The sequence below is a fragment of the Microcaecilia unicolor genome, chromosome 1 (assembly GCF_901765095.1).
Source record: "Microcaecilia unicolor chromosome 1, aMicUni1.1, whole genome shotgun sequence".
Classification (NCBI taxonomy): domain Eukaryota; kingdom Metazoa; phylum Chordata; class Amphibia; order Gymnophiona; family Siphonopidae; genus Microcaecilia; species Microcaecilia unicolor.
The window spans coordinates 459,541,835-459,561,629 of NC_044031.1; positions in this window are offsets into that span (position 1 = coordinate 459,541,835).

A 19,795-nucleotide genomic window follows, 5' to 3' on the forward strand; every position below is an offset into this window, starting at 1 on the left:
CCACTTTTTTCAGTCATTCTCTCAAACAGAAATGTTTAATTTGTGACATTTGAGGACTTTCTTTCATGGACAGATGTCTTTAGCTTCCACAGTCAAGACATTTCACATACAGTAAAGTTTCCACTAAACAGCTGGAAGACATATGGACCTCAGGGAGTGTAACACAGTATTCAGTGACATGTGAGGGCCCTTCCTCTTATAGCATCAGAACAATTTGTAATATTAATAACTAAAGTTAGGGTAAGTACTGTTTTTTGTTGTTGTTGTTCTTGTTGTTGTTTTTAGTATTTTATAGTAGCATAGCTTCTGAACCCTTTGGCTCTTGCCTTCTGTATGTTTTAGTATCAACCCTGTACTTACAAAAAAACAAGAGTTGAAGCTCATCTGTCTGAACAGGATTATAAGATCATTTCTAGATCTTTAGGACTCTATCCATCCACAGACACCAGTAGACTACAGTGACATTCTTCCAACTCAGCCCAAGAGCAAGCTGATATGTCATCCAATCAGTCACAAAGAACCCCATACAAGCATTTGAAGATCTAAAGCCCTCTCTCATTGTTCATACCATAATTATCCCAACTGGCTCTGTACCACACATCTTGTTCCCATCATATATCTGCTCTTGGTCCCTCAACTACATGGTAAGCCGTATTGTAGAAAATCTTTAGCATCATATCTATGTTAGTTGAATGTTCTAATGCATGCTTATTAGGTGTATCATTACTATTATGCTAACATTGTATTATATCTCTGGTATTTGAATTCCAGTGCTGTTAAATGTGTAAAATTTTGATACTGTTTCACGGTAGTTCTTTTATTTGGTTTCAATTTACTGGTTTCAAGTTTACCTCATTTATTGTATTTATGTTCTTTATTATTTTACTATTGGTTATGCTGTTAACAAAATTGTATGTTTTATGTTAAACTGTACCTGCTGTACACCTCCTTGGGTGAATCTCTTCATAAAGGCTGTTAATAAATTACAATAAATAAATACCTCAAACAGAGAGAAAAAAAATCCTAAATGTAAATGGTGTTCATCAGAGTGTAGCTAGGAAGAAATCTGCTGTCTAAAGAACAGTGCTGTGTATGCCTCAAGTTTACCAAAGAGCAACTGGATGACTCACATGATTTATGGAATAATGTCCTCCAGACAGATGGATCAATAATTGTTTTCACAAAACTAAACATTTTATTATATTGAACAAAAAGTTCAAACACTGTCTTCCATGCTAAGAAACTCATCTTGACTCTCAAGCATGATGGTGTAGGTGATTCATGGTGTTGTGCTCTTTTGGCCCTTCGGGAACTGGATTAGCCATCATTCATGGAAATCGCTTCCTTATATTATAAAATTCTAGCAAAGAATGTGAGACCATCCATCCAAGAGTAGAAGGTGGGTCAATGGAGTAAGATGACCCTAAACAGTTAAGATGACTACAGACTAACGGAAGAAGATATTTTGTGTGTTGGATGGGACAAGTCAAAGTTCTGATCTAAACCCTTTTATAGTTATGGAAAGATTTGAAATGAGTTGTTTATGCAAGGAAACCCTCAAATGTCACAGTGTTGAAACAGTTCCAGATGAAAAATAGGCCAAAATTCCTAACACATGATGTTGGAAATCAACTAAATATATCCTGTAACTGTTAAATAAAGTTACTGATGTTCAATGAGGTTCTATGGATTACTGAATGATGGGTTTGCATTTTCATGTAAGGATAGTTACTGCTGAATATGTTTGTCAAGTAAACATTAATAAATACAGAAATTGTTCTAAAGTACAGATTACACAAGGGGCTTCACAAACATTTTAACAGATTGAAGTAGTAGGTGAGCACTTTACACAATATGGATTTGGGGGTAATTTTATAAATGTTGCATGTAAAATCTGTTTTATGTGCAGAAATGATCTTTTCTACAATTGCATAATGCTGCACACACATGTAAGTACACATGGTGCCAAGACTATGGGGCTCATTTACAAAGCACTTAGCCTTACAAAGTTCTATAGGTTACAAAGTCTAAGTGCTTTGAATATATGCCTCCACGCCTACTTACACATGGGGTCATAGGTAAGGCATAGCAGGGGCTAAGTTGTGATGTGTATCACATATTTTATAAAATATGTGTATACATTTAGATTATGGGCTCCTTTTATGAAGTGACACTACCAATTCGCTTACGCTGAATGTGAAGATTTCCATGGGACTTGAATGAGCTTCTTCACATTCAGTGCATGATAAATGGTAGCACTGATTAGTAAAAGGAGCCCTATGTATGTCAGTGTTAGAGTAGGTGTAAATGTGAGCATGTGCATTTGTGTGCTATATGGGCTAATTGTTTTGCATGCTGGGAGTCATTGTAGATAGATAATACTCTAAAATCTTCTGCTCAGTGTGTGGCGGCAGGCAAAAAAGCAAACAGGATGCTACAAATTAGGAAAGGGATGGTGAATAACACCGAAAATACTATAATATCTTTGTATCGCTCCATGGTGCGTTCAGTTCTGGTCACCGTATCTCAAAAAAGACATAGTGGAATTAGAAAAGGTTCAAAGAAGAGCGACTAAAATTATAAAGGGGGTGGAACTCCTCTCGTATGAGGAAAGGCTAAAGAAGTTAGGGCTCTTCAGCTTGGAAAAGAGATGGATGAGGGGAGATATGACCGAGGTCTACAAAATCCTGAGTGGTGCAGAACGAGTAGAAGTAAATTGATTTTTTTCTCTTTCCAAAAGTACAAAGACTAGGGTACACTCGAGGAAGTTACTACTACTACTTATCATTTCTATAGCGCTACTAGACGTATGCAGCGCTGTACACTTGCACATGAAGAGACAGTCCCTGCTTGACAGAGCTTACAATCTAATTGGAAATACTTTTAAAACAAATAGGAGGAAATATTTTTTTCACTCAACAAATAGTTAAGCTCTGGAACACTTTGACGGAGAAGGTGGTAACAACAGTTAGCGTATCTGGGTTTAAAAATGGTTTGGACAAATTTATGGAGGAAAAATTCATAGTCTGCTATTGAGACAGGTATGGGAAGCAACTGCTTGCCCTGGGATTTGTAGTATGGATTATTGCCACGATGTGGCTTGGCCACTGTTTGGAAAAGAGGATATTGTGCTAGATGGACCATTGGTCTGACCCAGTATGGCTACTCATGTTCTTTCATGTGCTTTCTGAAGAAGCATGCACTCGTAATGATATGGCTCCCATGAAGACAAAATATGATGGTTTCTGAGAAAAGGTGACTAAAGTCTCAAATCCAAATGCTGAGAATGGGCAATTTTCATGTCATGGGATCATACGTAGTCTGAAAAATGTTTGAACTTTTGTAACTTTTATTTTTCACATAAAAGGACTGTTGTTTTACAAATTGTTTGTTCTAACAGAATTCATTAAAACTTCAATTTCTGTTTTTGGTGACTTTAGTCACCTTTTTCCAGAGATGTCACAAATGGAAAAACTCAGGGCCCTGTTTACTAAGCTGTGCTAAGGGTGTGCTAGCGTTTTTAGTGCATACTAAATGCTAAAGAAACCCATAAGACTATATGGGTGTCTCTAGCGTCTAGCACGTGCCTGATTCTTGGTGTGCACTAAAAATGCTAGCATGTCTTAGTAAACAGGGACCTAAGAAACCTACATGCTTGGAAATGACATGAAAATTTTCTGGTTGCACACCCCTACCACCCATAAATGGTCAGCATAGAAAAATAAAATCTGCCATGACCAGTTAGCAACATCTGGGTCACATGATTCTTTCTATGTAAATTGGAAATAAGCAAATGTGCTAGCTGACAGTGTATATAAGTGAAAACATTCAAGCATTACTATGACAGTCTGACAGGGTGGGAGGAGGGGGGTGGGTAGGAAGTATGCATGGGGACATCAAAGCATACCCCCCTCTTCCCACCCTGTCAGACTATCATAGTAATGCTTGAATGTTTTCACTTATATACACTGTCAGCTAGCACATTTGCTTATTTCCGATCTGAGGAAGAAGGGCAACCTTCGAAAGCTAATCAAGAAATGTATTAAGTTATGTCCAATAAAAAAGGTATCATCTTATTTTCTTTTCCATGTTTTATTTTGTTTGATTTCTATTGATAACCTTAAGAGTGGACTAACACGGCTACCACACTCCTCTACTGGCAATTACAGGAAAATAGTTTTGCTGTATTCTCAGATGCTTTTTAAAGAAGTTGCATTGATCTTGAGAGTGGTATTTTTATTAATGAGACACAAAAGAGTTCTCACTTCTTACCTCACTTGCATTTAGTTGCTCAGCAACAGACATATGATAATTGATCTGTGAAATTTACATCTTTGGCAAAGATAGTTAAAATTTTCTGAACAGTAGCCAGAAGAATAATGACCTGTAAGATTTGTGACAGCAGTTACTCCTGGGAAAGGAAGCAGACAGTATTTATATATGCAGGATTGTAAAGACTGTGTTCCAAAGTTAGGGACACAACTGGATATGGAATTAATAATAGAATCTTCATAAAATATTTATAAACTTGGAGTACAAAACTAAAATCACTGTTCTCAAAACTTAAAAAAAAAAAGAACCCACACAAACTTAGCATTATCAGAACAATCTTAAATAAGCTAAAACCTACAGGGCTTCAAAAATAACGTAACACATATCCCACTTGTTTATAATACAGCAGAGCACCAACTATATCATTATGTTAACAAAAAAGAAAGATAAAGGGTTGAGCTCAAATATCAGGATCTAATATGCCATTTACACAACAGGCTTAAAACTTATACCCTCAAAGATATCATCACCTTTTATATGAAAGTTCCAAGTTACTTACAATACTGACCCCCTGCTGCCCTATTACAAATTCTTTGTTAATCGCAAGCTCATCCTTTAACTATTCCCTCACATGCTAAACTTAAGGGGTCCTTTTACTAAGGTGGGCCGAAAAATGGCCTGCGCTGGTGTAGATGCGTGTATTGGACATGCACAGGTCCATTTCTCAGTGACCCTGTAAAAAAGGCCTTTTTGGGGGGCCGAAAATGGACATGCGGCAAAATAAAAATTGGCGCAGAGCCGGTGGTGGGAGACGGGGTTGGTGGTTGGGAAGTGGGGCTAGTGCCGGGCAGACTTATACGGTCTGTGCCCTGACAATGGCAGATATAAATCAAGGTAAGGTATACACAAAAAGTAGCACACGTGAAATTATCTTGTTGGGCAAACTGGATGGACCGTGCAGGTCTTTTTCTGCCTTCATCTACTATGTTACTATCTAGCTCATAATCGAAAGTGATCGCCGGCCATTTCCCGACACAAATCGGGAGATGGCCGGTGATTTCGGAAAAGCGGCGAAATCTGTATAATCGAAAGCTGCTTTTTTTGACAGCATCGCCGCTTTCCCGTCGCCTCGCTGGCGAAAGTTCAAAGGGGTGTGTCAGTGGTGAAGCGAAGGCGGGACATGGATGGGTATGGGCGTGGCTACCAGATAGCCGGCTTTCGCCGATAATGGAAAATAAATACGGCGTTAAGCAGTATTTTGCCGGGTTTACTTGGTCCTTTTATTTTCACGACCAAGCCTCAAAAAGGTGCCCAAACTGACCACATGACCACCGGAAGGAAGCGGAGATAACCTCCCCGTACTCCCCCAGTGGTCACTAACCCCCTCCCACCCAAAAAACCCCACCAGCCTCAAATGCCGTACCCACCTCCATGACAGCAGAATGTGTTCTGTCCTCCGACAGCCTTTTCCTGCTTGTGATGTGGCTCTGGGGTGAGTGTGACACCTTTTCTGTTATTTGCACTGCAGAGTCACATCAGCAATGCATTGTGGTGGGTGTAGGTACTGGTAGTTGGTAGGCTCTACTCCCCTGGTGCTTTCCCCCTGCTTACTGGGTCATAGTGTGCCCTGTTTTGTTTCCTGTTGTAGTCCATGCGGTAGTGGCCATTTTTGTAAGCCAGTTTTAGTTCCCTTTCCTGTGTTACCCACGTTAGAGAAAGTTCTTACCTTGAATGGTGCTGAAAGAGGGCATTGTACACCATCATGCCAGCTCTGACCTACTGCTTATCAGTACCAGAGGACTCTTTGCCAGTGGGGCACAACCTCTGATCTGCAGCTAACTGTGAATAAATGTGCTTATTCAAATAAAGGACTTTTTCAAAGAGATTAGTCTTCAGATGTGAACTGGTGTGCCAAAGTTATACAGCAGCAATAAGTCCTAGAGGCCTGCGTGTATGCAGGTCCCTGGAACAGTTTTAGTGGGTGCAGTACATTTGTGGGTAGTGGGTTGGGGGGCCCCTAGGGAGCCCGGTTGGTGTTCTGCCATGTCAGGGGGGCCAGTGCACTAAAAATGCTGGCTACTCCCACTGCCAAATGCCTTGGATTTGGACGGGGTTTGAGATGGCCGACATAACTTTCCATTATCGCTAAAAAACAACGCCGGCCATCTCAAACCCTGGCCAAATCCAAGGCATTTGGCTGGCCGGAACCGTATTATCGAAACAAAAGATGGCCGGCCATCTTTTTCGAAAATATGGGTCTGGCCAGCTGTTTGCGGCACCGCCAAAATACATCGCCGGCCATGTATTTCACCGGCGCCGTTCGATTATTCCCCTCCACGTTATTTTGGACCTGAGACCTTACTGCCACCCATTGACCTAGCGGTAAGGTCTCACGCGTTAACCGGGCGGTAATGGTCTACGCATGTACAATGCCAATTACTGCCGTGTGACGGAAAATTTCCAGCTCACTTAGTGGACACACATAAAAAATGAAATTGCTGCCCAGGCCACGCAGTAGTCGGGCGGTAGTTCAAAATTGATGCATTTAGGAACCGCGTATGTGCCTATGCAACTTACTAAACGGAACCCTAAGTTAGATGATTTACGTCCCTCTGCATTTTATTGCTTTGCTCCTCAGCTCTGGAAAACAGTCCCATCTTATCTAAGGTACAAAAATTCCTACAAGTTCAAAGCAGGTGTACAAATCTGGCAATTTCATAGTAACATTGTAAATGTCGGCACAGTTGAATCTAGCACTCTGCACAACTTCCACTTCTTTATGATTAAACACTGGCATTCGTGGAGGGGCATAATCGAACGCGAACGCCTATCTCCATGGCCGTCTATGTCCGAAATCAGGTACGTGAAGAGCTGGGACAGACCGTATTTTCGAAAAAATGGACGATTTTGAGATGGGCGTTTGTTTTTTTTAGCGATAATGGAAACTAAAAACGCCAGCTCAAAAATGTCCTAATCCGAGACATTTGGTCGTGGGAGGGGCCACGATTCGTAGTACACTTGCCCCCCTGACATGCCAGGACACCAACTGGGCACCCTAGAGGTTAGTGCGGTGGACTTCAGACAACGCTCCCACATGCATAGCTCCCTTAACATGGGTGCTGAGCCCCCACCCCCTCCCCCAAAACCCACTACCCACAAATGTACAACACTACCATAGTTCTTAGGGGTGAAGGGGGCACCTACATGTGGGTACAGTGGGTTTTTCAGACCTCCCATTTACCAGCACAAGTGTTACAGGTGGGGGGGGATGGGCCTGGGTCTGCCTGGCTGAAGTGCACTGCGGTACCCACTAAAAGTGCTCCAGGGACCTGCATACACGCAGGCCTCTAGGACTGGTTGCTGCTATATAACATTGGCACACCAGTTGACACCTGAAGACTAATCTCTCCGAAAACGTCCTTTATTGGAATAAGCACGCTTACTCACAGTTAACTGCAGATCAGAGGTTGTGCCCCACTGGTAACGAGTCTCCCTGGTACTGAGATGAGCAGTAGGTCAGAGCTGGCAGAATGCTGTACAATGCCCTCTTTCAGCCACATTCAAGGGAAGAACTAAGTTCTGTAACGTGGCTAACACGTGAAAGGGATCTAAAAGTGTCTTACAAAAATGGCCACTACCTCATGGACTACCGGAAACAAAACAGGGCACACTCTGACCCAGTAAGCAGGGGGAAAAGCACCGTGGGAGTAGAGCCTACCAACTACCAACATTGTGAGCATTTGCCGCAAGCTAGTGGAATCACGGAGCCCAATACCCTACACCCACCACAATGCATTGCTGATGTGACTCTGCAGTGCGCATAACAGAAAAGGTGCCACATTCAACCAAGAGCCACATCAGAACCAGGGAAAGGCTGTCACAGGATAGAACACATTCTGCTGTCATGGAGGTGGGTACAGCATTTGAGGCTGGCATAGAGGCTGGAAAAAAAGTTTGTAAAGTGGGGTTTTTTGGTGGGAGGGGGTTAGTGACCACTGGGGGAGTCCGGGGAGGTCATCCCCGATTCCCTCCAGTGGTCATTTGGTCAGTTGGGGCACTTTTTTGGGACCTGTTCGTGAAAAAAAAGGGTCCAAAAAAGTGACCCAAAATCGTGGTAAAAACACCTTTTTTTTCGATTATCAGCTAAAGACGCCCATCTCTCCTCAGCCGATAACCACGCCCCAGTTCCGCCTTCACCACGCCTCCAACACGCCCCCATCAACTTTACCCGTTTCTGCGACAGATTGCAGTTGGAAATGCCCAAAATCGGCTTTCGATTATACCGATTTGGGCGCCCACGGGAGAAAGACGCCCATCTCCCGATTTGGGTCACAATATAGGCGTTTTTCTCTTTTGATTATAAGCTGGATAATCTCTCTCTCCCTGCCAATTTTGGGGCACAGACCACAGAAGTCTGCCCAGCACTGGTCCCACTTCTCAACTGTTGGTGTTGCCTTCGAAGCTCACTCCAGCGTTGATCCTGATCTGTTTTTTGCCATTTATGGGATCCAGACTGTAGAAGTCTACCTGGCATTGGTCTTACTTCCCAATCTCTGAAGCTTCTCTGTTTGTATCTATATAGGCAGGGACCTAACCTCTACAATGCCATTGGATTCTATAAATGGTGCACAGATTTCCATGCAAAAAATTGTGTACTATCCTGAGATGCATGCACAACTAAATTGGCTGAGTCAATTAGCACTAATTTGGCGCTGACAATTATTAGCGTTAATTGGCAACAATTTAGATTTGGGCACATAGCTTGCTAAGTGCTATTATATAAAAATCTGCATGCAAATCTTATAGAGGGTTAAGTGGCGGTAAGCCCAACGTAGGCTTACCACTCGCTAAACTGGAAGCACTGCACAGCGGTAGTACCCACCCCTAGCATGCGCCATTTCCAGCGCTACAAAAATATTTTATTTTTGTAACACCGGTGTTTTCCTGGCTATAATCAGGCAGTGCTGTGCATTGCCCAGTTACTGCTGGGTTAGCGTGGGAGCCCTTATCGCCACCTCAGTGGGTGGCAGTAAGTGCTCCCCCCTCAAAAATTGCCGAGCGGCAAGTGCTTCACTTGCCACATGGTCATTTCTTAAAAAATAAAACAAAAACAGCCTTTTACCCGCTGCGGTAAAAGGGGACCTCAGTGCACATCAAAAATGTGTGCTGATGCCAGTGCAGGTCCACTTTTGCCGCAGCTTAGTAAAAGGACCCCATAGTGTGCAACTCAAAAGGGAGCATGGCCATAGGAGGGGCATGGGTGGAGCAGGGGCATTAAGTAAAGATACACGCAGTATCTGAGTGTGCCCTGTGATAGTGCTTTTAACCCTGTAGTAAGCACACATTAGTGGTTACCGCAGCTTAGTAAAAGGACCCCTTAAGATGTTATGTTATACCAGTTGGGCATTAAATATAAAATACCAGGTCTCTAGTGTGGTAATATAAGATTCAGTTCTTTTTTTTTAAACAAATTATTTAGCCATTATTTTCCAGGTATTTTATCCTGTATGGATTATTGTAATACCCTGAATTATGGGCTGACATTGAAGGATATGGTCATTTACAGCAAGTCCAGAATATTGCTAGCACTAGCAAAATCGAGGGACCGTGTTTTCTGTTTTGCTATTGCTTCACTAGTTGCTTCTAGTACAGAGGGTTCAATTTAAGGCTTTAATGCCTGTGTTTCAGTCTTGTACTAGCTTCTATATCCAGTGGGTTGAAATATTAGCTGCATCATTCTCTTCATTCCCAATTGGAAGAGGTTTTTATTGTCTCTTCAACAATTTAATTAGTTTGGACTCAAGCTAGGACCTTTCCTTGATTAATTCCAAGTCTGTGAAATGAATTGCCACCACCATTGAGATTAAGGGGATAGTTAATAATGTACAGACTGGGGGATTTTCACACTGTTTCTCCTGTGTGCTAGAAAATTCCCACAGCCTCAACCAATAGGAATCTGAAATGTGTATTCAGTGACATCCCTGGTCACTAAGTAAAGCAGTGCTCTGACATTTCTTTAGCCCTTGTTTTTCCCTGTAGGAGTGTCTGGGAATGTCCGGTTTGACCAGTATTCAGATTAGGGGAAGAGCTTTTCCTCCGAGAGAATTTTGCAAGGCTATAAAGCCTGGAACAAAACTCGAACCTCTTGTCTCTTGGATTTTCGTCCCACTAGGGCCCTCACTGCTAGGGAGGTACTCAGACCTAATGTCTTAGAGGCCTTTTACAAAGGCGCACTGAAAAAATGGCCTGCGGTCGTGTAGACATGTTTTGGACACACGCAGAATCATTTTTCAGCGCACCTGTAAAAAATGCCTTTATGAAAATTGCCACGCATCCATTTTGGGTCTGAGACCTTACCACCAGCCATTGATGTAGAGGTAAGGTCTCACGCGGTAACCGGGCGGTAATGGCCTACATGCGTAAAATGCTGATTGCCACCCGATTGCCAGAAAATAAATATATTTTCCGATGCGCGTAGGGGACGAGCGTCAAAATGAAATTACCACAAGGGCCATGTGGTAGCCTGGCAGTAACTCAAAATTGACGCGTGTTGGGTGCTCATAGGCACCCTACACAGCTTAGTAAATGGGCCATTCAAGAAGCAGAAGCAGCACAGCAAATTATTAGCTGGGGTCTACTTCACTGTGAACCTTAAAAATAGCTAACAAGGAAAACGAAGGCTGTCAGGTTCCAGTCATCACACAAATACAGTCCTGTAGTCTGGGTAAGCCAGAGGCATCAGGGATATCTATACTCACTTAATTGGAGGTGCAGAAGGAATAAGCTGCTTTATTTTTAAATCTTGCTGGCTTGGTATCTAGCTAAGTATTTCACTCAAAGCTGAGGAAAGAAGCCCTCACACACCACCTATCAGTGCCCTGGCAGATCCCAGAGGACACCAACTATTCTCCAGCCATCAGGAGACCCACCATCTACACAGTCCCAGATGCAAGAGAGATCATCAAAGTCATGTGAGTTTGGTTCCCTTATTATAAATCAGCACTGCTACTAAAAGATAATAATTGTGGATATGAACTGTGGACAACACTCAAAGTTTGCTGTGGAGTTAAGGAGATTGTCTGCGTGGAGGAGTTGAAGTTTCTGTACCTGTAAATAGGTTTATTGCCTGCCTCTGCTAAAGAACTGCCTGTTTAATTTTGATCTAAAGAGACTCAGTTAATAACAAGAGGTTCAGAGCACATCTAGAATGTGGCCTCAGTTATTTAAGAAGGAGAGCGTGTGACATGTGTGTGATTTCTCCAGGTAGCAGAAAAAGGCCTGTAGTCTCCAGCCCCAGCTCATGCCCTAGAAAACAATTATGATGTACCTGACCCCCTCTCAAGCACCTAAGAGAACACTAGGTGACTGCCAGGACTTACAATAACGTGCAGAAAAAGTTTCCCTTTACTGTACCTTAGTTTATTATGGGAGTTATTAACCTGTTGTATCTCAGTTCCGCAGATTACTGACTCCTGCAGTACACGAAGAATGCAACTTGTGATCACAACCCAATGCTCCTATGGACCATTCTTCAAAGGACTGGTGCTGAGCTTGGCGCCTCCTACCCCCCCCCCCCCCCAAATAAACCCCAATATCCTCCCACAGAGATCCCCAAAGTACAGCTTTCACTCGAGACCCCCCCCCAGGCCTATATATTTCAATATCTAGTGACCTTTGAGGGTCTGGGGCAGTCACTCTTGCCCCTACTAGGTTCAAAATGACACCTGTGACCTCCTAGCAGTAGTACTACAAGACTACCACTAGGGGTCACCCTGCCTTATACCCTTATATGGTAGCTTGATCCCTAGCAGTAGTGCCAGTAGGAGTGATGGGCACAATTTTGAAACCAATGTCAACACTTCTGTCCCAGAACCTTCTAGGCCACCAAAGTTTGAAAGAGATAAGCCTGGGGAGGGGGAGGGGCGGGGAAGACAGCAAGATTCTACTCCGACTACTTTATGATGCTGCCCAGTTATCCTATGTAAAAAAAATAATGCCAGTTTTTAGCTTCCATTACTTTTCCTGGAATAATGTAGCTTCGGTGTTCAACACAAGCTGTGTTATTTGATTTACATAATAATGTGTTTTGCATATATTTTAATGATTTGCATCTCATTATTGTTTCCTGCAGTAGCCTAAACATAGTCATAAAATGTGCATTATAGCGAATGCTACATACCTGTAGAAGGTATTCTCCGAGGACAGCAGGCTGATTGTTCTCACTGATGGGTGACGTCCACGGCAGCCCCTCCAATCGGAAACTTCACTAGCAAAGTCCTTTGCTAGCCCTCGCGCGCCCGCGCGCACCGCGCATGCGCGGCCGTCTTCCCGCCCGAAACCGGCTCGAGCCGGCCAGTCCAGTATGTAGCAAGACAATACACTTCAAGGGAAGACACAACTCCAAAGGGGAGGCGGGCGGGTTTGTGAGAACAATCAGCCTGCTGTCCTCGGAGAATACCTTCTACAGGTATGTAGCATTCGCTTTCTCCGAGGACAAGCAGGCTGCTTGTTCTCACTGATGGGGTATCCCTAGCCCCCAGGCTCACTCAAAACAACAACATTGGTCAATTGGGCCTCGCAACGGCGAGGACATAACTGAGATTGACCTAAAAAATTTACCAACTAACTGAGAGTGTAGCCTGGAACAGAACAAACAGGGCCCTCGGGGGGTGGAGTTGGATCCTAAAGCCCAAACAGGTTCTGAAGAACTGACTGCCCGAACCGACTGTCACGTCGGGTATCCTGCTGCAGGCAGTAATGAGATGTGAATGTGTGGACAGATGACCACGTCGCAGCTTTGCAAATTTCCTCCATGGTGGCAGACTTCAAGTGGGCTACCGACGCTGCCATGGCTCTAACATTATGAGCCGTGACATGACCCTCAAGAGCCAGCCCAGCCTGGGCGTAAGTGAAGGAAATGCAATCTGCTAGCCAATTGGATATGGTGCGTTTCCCTACAGCCACTCCCCTCTTGTTGGGATCAAAAGAAACAAACAATTGGGCGGACTGTCTGTGGGGCTGTGTCCGCTCCAGATAGAAGGCCAATGCTCTCTTGCAGTCCAATGTGTGCAGCTGACGTTCAGCAGGGCAGGAATGAGGACGGGGAAAGAATGTTGGCAAGACAATTGACTGGTTCAGATGGAACTCCGACACAACCTTTGGCAGAAACTTAGGGTGAGTGCGGAGGACTACTCTGTTGTGATGAAATTTGGTGTAAGGGGCCTGGGCTACCAGGGCCTGAAGCTCACTGACTCTACGAGCCGAGGTAACTGCCACCAAGAAAATGACCTTCCAGGTCAAGTACTTCGGATGGCAGGAATTCAGTGACTCGAAAGGAGGTTTCATCAGCTGGGTGAGAACGACATTGAGATCCCATGACACTGTAGGAGGCTTGACAGGGGGCTTTGACAAAAGCAAACCTCTCATGAAGCGAACAACTAAAGGCTGTCCTGAGATCGGCTTACCTTCCACTTGGTAATGGTATGCACTGATTGCACTAAGGTGAACCCTTACGGAGTTGGTCTTCAGACCAGACTCAGACAAGTGGAGAAGGTATTCAAGCAGGGTCTGTGTAGGACAAGAGCGAGGATCTAGGGCCTTGCTGTCACACCAGACGGCAAACCTCCTCCAATGAAAGAAGTAACTTCTCTTAGTGGAGTCTTTCCTGGAAGCAAGCAAGATGCGGGAGACACCCTCTGGCAGACCCAAAGAGGCAAAGTCTACGCCCTCAACATCCAGGCCGTGAGAGCCAGGGACTGGAGGTTGGGATGCAGAAGAGCCCCTTCGTCCTGCGTGATGAGGGTCGGAAAACACTCCAATCTCCACGGTTCTTCGGAGGATAACTCCAGAAGAAGAGGGAACCAGATCTGACGCGGCCAAAAGGGAGCAATCAGAATCATGGTGCCTCGGTCTTGCTTGAGTTTCAACAAAGTCTTCCCCACCAGAGGAATGGGAGGATAAGCATACAGCAGACCTTCCCCCCAATCCAGGAGGAAGGCATCCGACGCCAGTCTGCCGTGGGCCTGAAGCCTGGAACAGAACTGAGGGACCTTGTGGTTCACTTGAGATGCGAAGAGATCCACCAGGGGGGTGCCCCACGCCTGGAAGATCTGTCGCACCACACGGGAATTGAGCGACCACTCGTGAGGTTGCATAATCCTGCTCAACCTGTCGGCCAGACTGTTGTTTACGCCTGCCAGATATGTGGCTTGGAGCACCATGCCTTGACGGCGAGCCCAGAGCCACATGCTGACGGCTTCCTGACACAGGGGGCGAGATCCGGTGCCCCCCTGCTTGTTGACATAGTACATGGCAACCTGATTGTCTGTCTGAATTTGGATAATTTGATGGGACAGCCGATCTCTGAAAGCCTTCAGAGCGTTCCAGATCGCTCGCAACTCCAGAAGATTGATCTGTAGATCGCTTTCTTGGAGGGACCACCTTCCTTGGGTGTGAAGCCCATCGACATGAGCTCCCCATCCCAGGAGAGACGCATCCGTGGTCAGCACTTTTTGAGACTGAGGAATTTGGAAGGGACGTCCCAGAGTCAAATTGGAGCAAATCGTCCACCAATACAGGGATTCGAGAAAACTCGTGGACAGGTGGATCACGTCCTCTAGACCCCCGGCGGCCTGATACCACTGGGAGGCTAGGGTCCATTGAGCAGATCTCATGTGAAGGCGGGCCATGGGAGTCACATGAACTGTGGAAGCCATGTGGCCCAGCAATCTCAACATCTGCCGAGCTGTGATCTGCTGGGACGCTCGCACCCGCGAGACGAGGGACAACAAGTTGTTGGCCCTCGCCTCTGGGAGATAGGCGCGAGCCGTCCGAGAATCCAGCAGGGCTCCGATGAATTCGAGTTTCTGCACTGGGAGAAGATGGGACTTTGGGTAATTTATCACAAACCCCAGTAGCTCCAGGAGGCGAATAGTCATCTGCATGGACTGCAGGGCTCCTGCCTCGGAAGTGTTCTTCACCAGCCAATCGTCGAGATATGGGAACACGTGCACTCCCAGCCTGCGAAGCGCCGCTGCTACCACAGCTAGGCACTTTGTGAACACCCTGGGCGCAGAGGCGAGCCCAAAGGGTAGCACACAGTACTGGAAGTGGCGTGCGCCCAGCTGAAATCGCAGATACTGTCTGTGAGCTGGCAGTATCGGGATGTGTGTGTAGGCATCCTTCAAGTCCAGAGAGCATAGCCAATCGTTTTGCTGAATCATGGGGAGAAGGGTGCCCAGGGAAAGCATCCTGAACTTTCCTTTTACGAGATATTTGTTCAGGGCCCTTAGGTCTAGGATGGGACGCATCCCCCCTGTTTTCTTTTCCACAAGGAAGTACCTGGAATAGAACCCCAGCCCTTCTTGCCCGGATGGCACGGGCTCGACCGCATTGGCGCTGAGAAGGGCGGAGAGTTCCTCTGCAAGTACCTGCTTGTGCTGGAAGCTGTAGGACTGAGCTCCCGGTGGACAATTTGGAGGTTGAGAGGCCAAATTGAGGGTGTATCCTTGCCGGACTATTTGGAGAACCCACTGATCGGAGGTTATGAGAGGCCACCTTTGGTGAAAAGCTTTCAACCTCCCTCCGACAGGCAGGTCGCCCGGCACTGACACTTGGATGTCGGCTATGCTCTGCTGGAGCCAGTCAAAAGCTCGCCCCTTGCTTTTGCTGGGGAGCCGCGGGGCCTTGCTGATTCGCACGCTGCTGACGAGAGCGAGCGCGCTGGGGCTTAGCCTGGGCCGCAGGCTGTCGGGAAGGAGGATTGTACCTACGCTTGCCAGAAGTATAGGGAACAGTCTTCCTTCCCCCGAAAAATCGTCTACCTGTAGAGGTAGAAGCTGAAGGCTGCCGGCGGGCGAACTTGTCGAATGCGGTGTCCCGCTGGTGGAGAGACTCTACCACCTGCTCGACTTTTTCGCCAAAAATGTTATCCGCACGGCAAGGCAAGTCCGTAATCCGCTGCTGGATTCTATTCTCCAGGTCGGCGGCACGCAGCCATGAGAGCCTGCGCATCACCACACCTTGAGCAGCGGCCCTGGACGCAACATCAAAAGTGTCATAAACTCCTCTGGCCAGGAATTTTCTGCACGCCTTCAGCTGCCTGACCACCTCCTGAAAAGGCTTGGCTTGCTCAGGGGGAAGAGCATCAACCAAGCCCGCCAACTGCCGCACATTATTCCGCATGTGTATGCTCGTGTAGAGCTGGTAAGACTGGATCTTGGACACGAGCATAGAGGAATGGTAGGCCTTCCTCCCAAAGGAGTCTAAGGTTCTAGCGTCCTTGCCCGGGGGCGCCGAAGCATGTTCCCTAGAACTCTTAGCCTTCTTTAGGGCCAAATCCACAACTCCAGAGTCATGAGGCAACTGAGTGCGCATCAGCTCTGGGTCCCCATGGATCCGGTACTGGGACTCGATCTTCTTGGGAATGTGGGGATTAGTTAATGGCTTGGTCCAGTTCGCAAGCAATGTCTTCTTCAGGACATGGTGCAAGGGAACAGTGGACGCTTCCTTAGGTGGAGAAGGATAGTCCAGGAGCTCAAACATTTCAGCCCTGGGCTCGTCCTCCACAACCACCGGGAAGGGGATGGCCGTAGACATCTCCCGGACAAAGGAGGCAAAAGACAGACTCTCGGGAGGAGAAAGCTGTCTCTCAGGAGAGGGAGTGGGATCAGACGGAAGACCCTCAGACTCCTCGTCAGAGAAATATCTGGGATCTTCCTCTTCCTCCCACGAGGCCTCACCCTCGGTGTCAGACACAAGTTCACGGACCTGTGTCTGCAACCTCGCCCTGCTCGACTCCGTGGAACCCCGTCCACGATGGGGGCGTCGAGAGGTAGACTCCCTCGCCCGCATCGGCGAAGCTCCCTCCGCCGACGTAGTCGGGGAGCCTTCCTGGGAGGTGGCCGCGGTCGGTACCGCACGCGGTACCGACGTCGGGGACCTCAACCTGGGCGATGGGCCAGCCGGCGCCACGCTCGACGGTACCGGTGGCGCAAGCACCGCCGGTACCGGAGGGGTAGGGCGCAACAGCTCTCCCAGAATCTCTGGGAGAACGGCCCGGAGGCTCTCGTTTAGAGCGGCTGCAGAGAAAGGCTGAGAGGTCGATGCAGGCGTCGACGTCAGTACCTGTTCCGGGCGTGGAGGCTGTTCCGGGCTGTCCAGAGCGGAGCGCATCGACACCTCCTGAACAGAGGGTGAGCGGTCCTCTCGGTGCCGATGCCTGCTGGGTGCCGAATCCCTCGGCGACCCAGAGCTCTCGGTGCCGACACGGGGAGGAGACCGGTGTCGATGCTTCTTCGATTTCTTCCGAAGCATGTCACCGGAGCTCCCCGGCACCGACGAGGAGGACGTCGAATCCATCCGTCGCTTCCTCGGGGCCGAGACTGAAGAAGGTCGATCTCGGGGGGGCTGTACCGCAGGAGCCCTCAGGGTAGGCGGAGACCCACCCGAGGGCTCACCGCCACCAGCAGGGGAATGGACAGCCCTCACCTGCACTCCACCCGATGCACCACCGTCCGACGACATCAGCAGACGAGGTCCTGGTACCACCGACGTCGATGCAGCTATCCGATGTCTCGGCGCCGATGCAGAGGCCCGATGCCTCGATGCACTCGATGCAGGGGCGGCCGAGGAAGATGGTCTGGACGCTGACGACGTCGATGCACTCGAAGATCCCGGTGCCGATGCCGACGAAGAGCCCGAGAACAACACGTTCCACTGGGCTAGTCTCGCTACCTGAGTCCGCCTTTGAAGCAGGGAACACAGACTGCAGTTCTGAGGGCGGTGCTCGGCCCCCAGACACTGAAGACACGACGAGTGTCGATCAGTGAGCGAGATAACCCGGGCGCACTGGGTGCACTTCTTGAAGCCGCTGGAAGGCTTCGATGTCATGGGCGGAAAAATCACGCCGGCGAAATCAAAAGCCGAAATGGCGAAATTTGAAGCACCAAATTTAGAGGGAGAAAAAATCTCGACCGAGGCCGAAAAGAGGCCTACCCCGACGACGAAAGAAAACTTACCGGGGCAAAAAAGCTGGAAGTACGGGGAGGATTTACACGAAACCCGGCGGGGGGTTTCCGGAGCACTTCCCGACTAGTGACAAAGCTTTCCCGAAGGAAAAAAACACGTTCAAAACAAATTGGACGCGCGAGGTCGACTTTCCGGGGCTCGACACGGCGAAAACACGACCGTACCGAGTGCGGACAAAAGAAGACTGGCCGGCTCGAGCCGGTTTCGGGCGGGAAGACGGCCGCGCATGCGCGGTGCGCGCGGGCGCGCGAGGGCTAGCAAAGGACTTTGCTAGTGAAGTTTCCGATTGGAGGGGCTGCCGTGGACGTCACCCATCAGTGAGAACAAGCAGCCTGCTTGTCCTCGGAGAATGCCGTTTACCATGAATCAAGAGGCAAATAAACAATAAATAAGCTTAAACCAGCTTAATAACTACCCCCCTTTCTAATAATTTGAATGAATTTAGGAAAGCTTTAAAAAACACCTATTCTAATTAATTTGAGATGTGGTGAAGATATAGAGTTTGCTTGATTAGGTATTAAAATTTTGTGTCCTAGTCCTAGATATTATATTTATTTATTTGTTACATTTGTATCCCACATTTTCCCCACCTATTTGCAGGCTCTTAATGATACCAATTTAATTTTTATTATTGTGGTGCCTGTATTTGTTTTGAGTATTACTTATGATGTTATAGATACCATCAATAAAAGTACAACCACAGTTCTCCAAACTAATACAACACATGGGAGGATGGGCTAAATAATAAAATAAATGACAAGAATAAAGGGCAAGTGTGGGAAGCCTGGCTATATACATATCAGTCTGATGACTGCAGACATGAATAGCATAACCAATATACAACATAACACACAGAGTCCGAATCTGGAATGATAAATATGCCCCAAAACCACATCATGAACACATAAATTATATAAAAGTACATATACCTACACAGGATCATCCATGCTTATATGTATAAACAATTCATCTATCTCTTTCCTCTTCTAACATATATATATTTCCAGACCTGGATAAATCCCAGGAGCTAGGTCACCTGGTCTAAAATTCAAAAAGTGAAAAAACAAGCAATAACAACAAAAAAGGCTAAAAAAAAAGAGCAAAATAAAAAATAAGGATGCTTTTACTAAGCTGTGGTAAAAGGTGGCCTTAGCATTCCCTTAAGCTGTTTTTTTTTTTCTGTGCGCTAAGGCCATTTTTACTGCAGCAGTAAAATGGCTGACTTTCCATTTTTTTAAAGTAATGGCCATATGCTACTTTTTCCATTAGCATATGAGGAAGCCAAGGAAGTAGTGAAACCAACAAGACGTATCCAATAAACCACATGGAGGACAAGTGCTATCAAACTGGATTTATTTTGAAAAGGTCAAAGAAGACAACACAGCACCTTGTTTTGGCCAAGATGCCTGCCTTAGGACGGAGTCTAAAACACATAAACTAATACCATTTTAGTCCATAAAGATAAAAAGGAAGATGATAACATATAAACCCATAT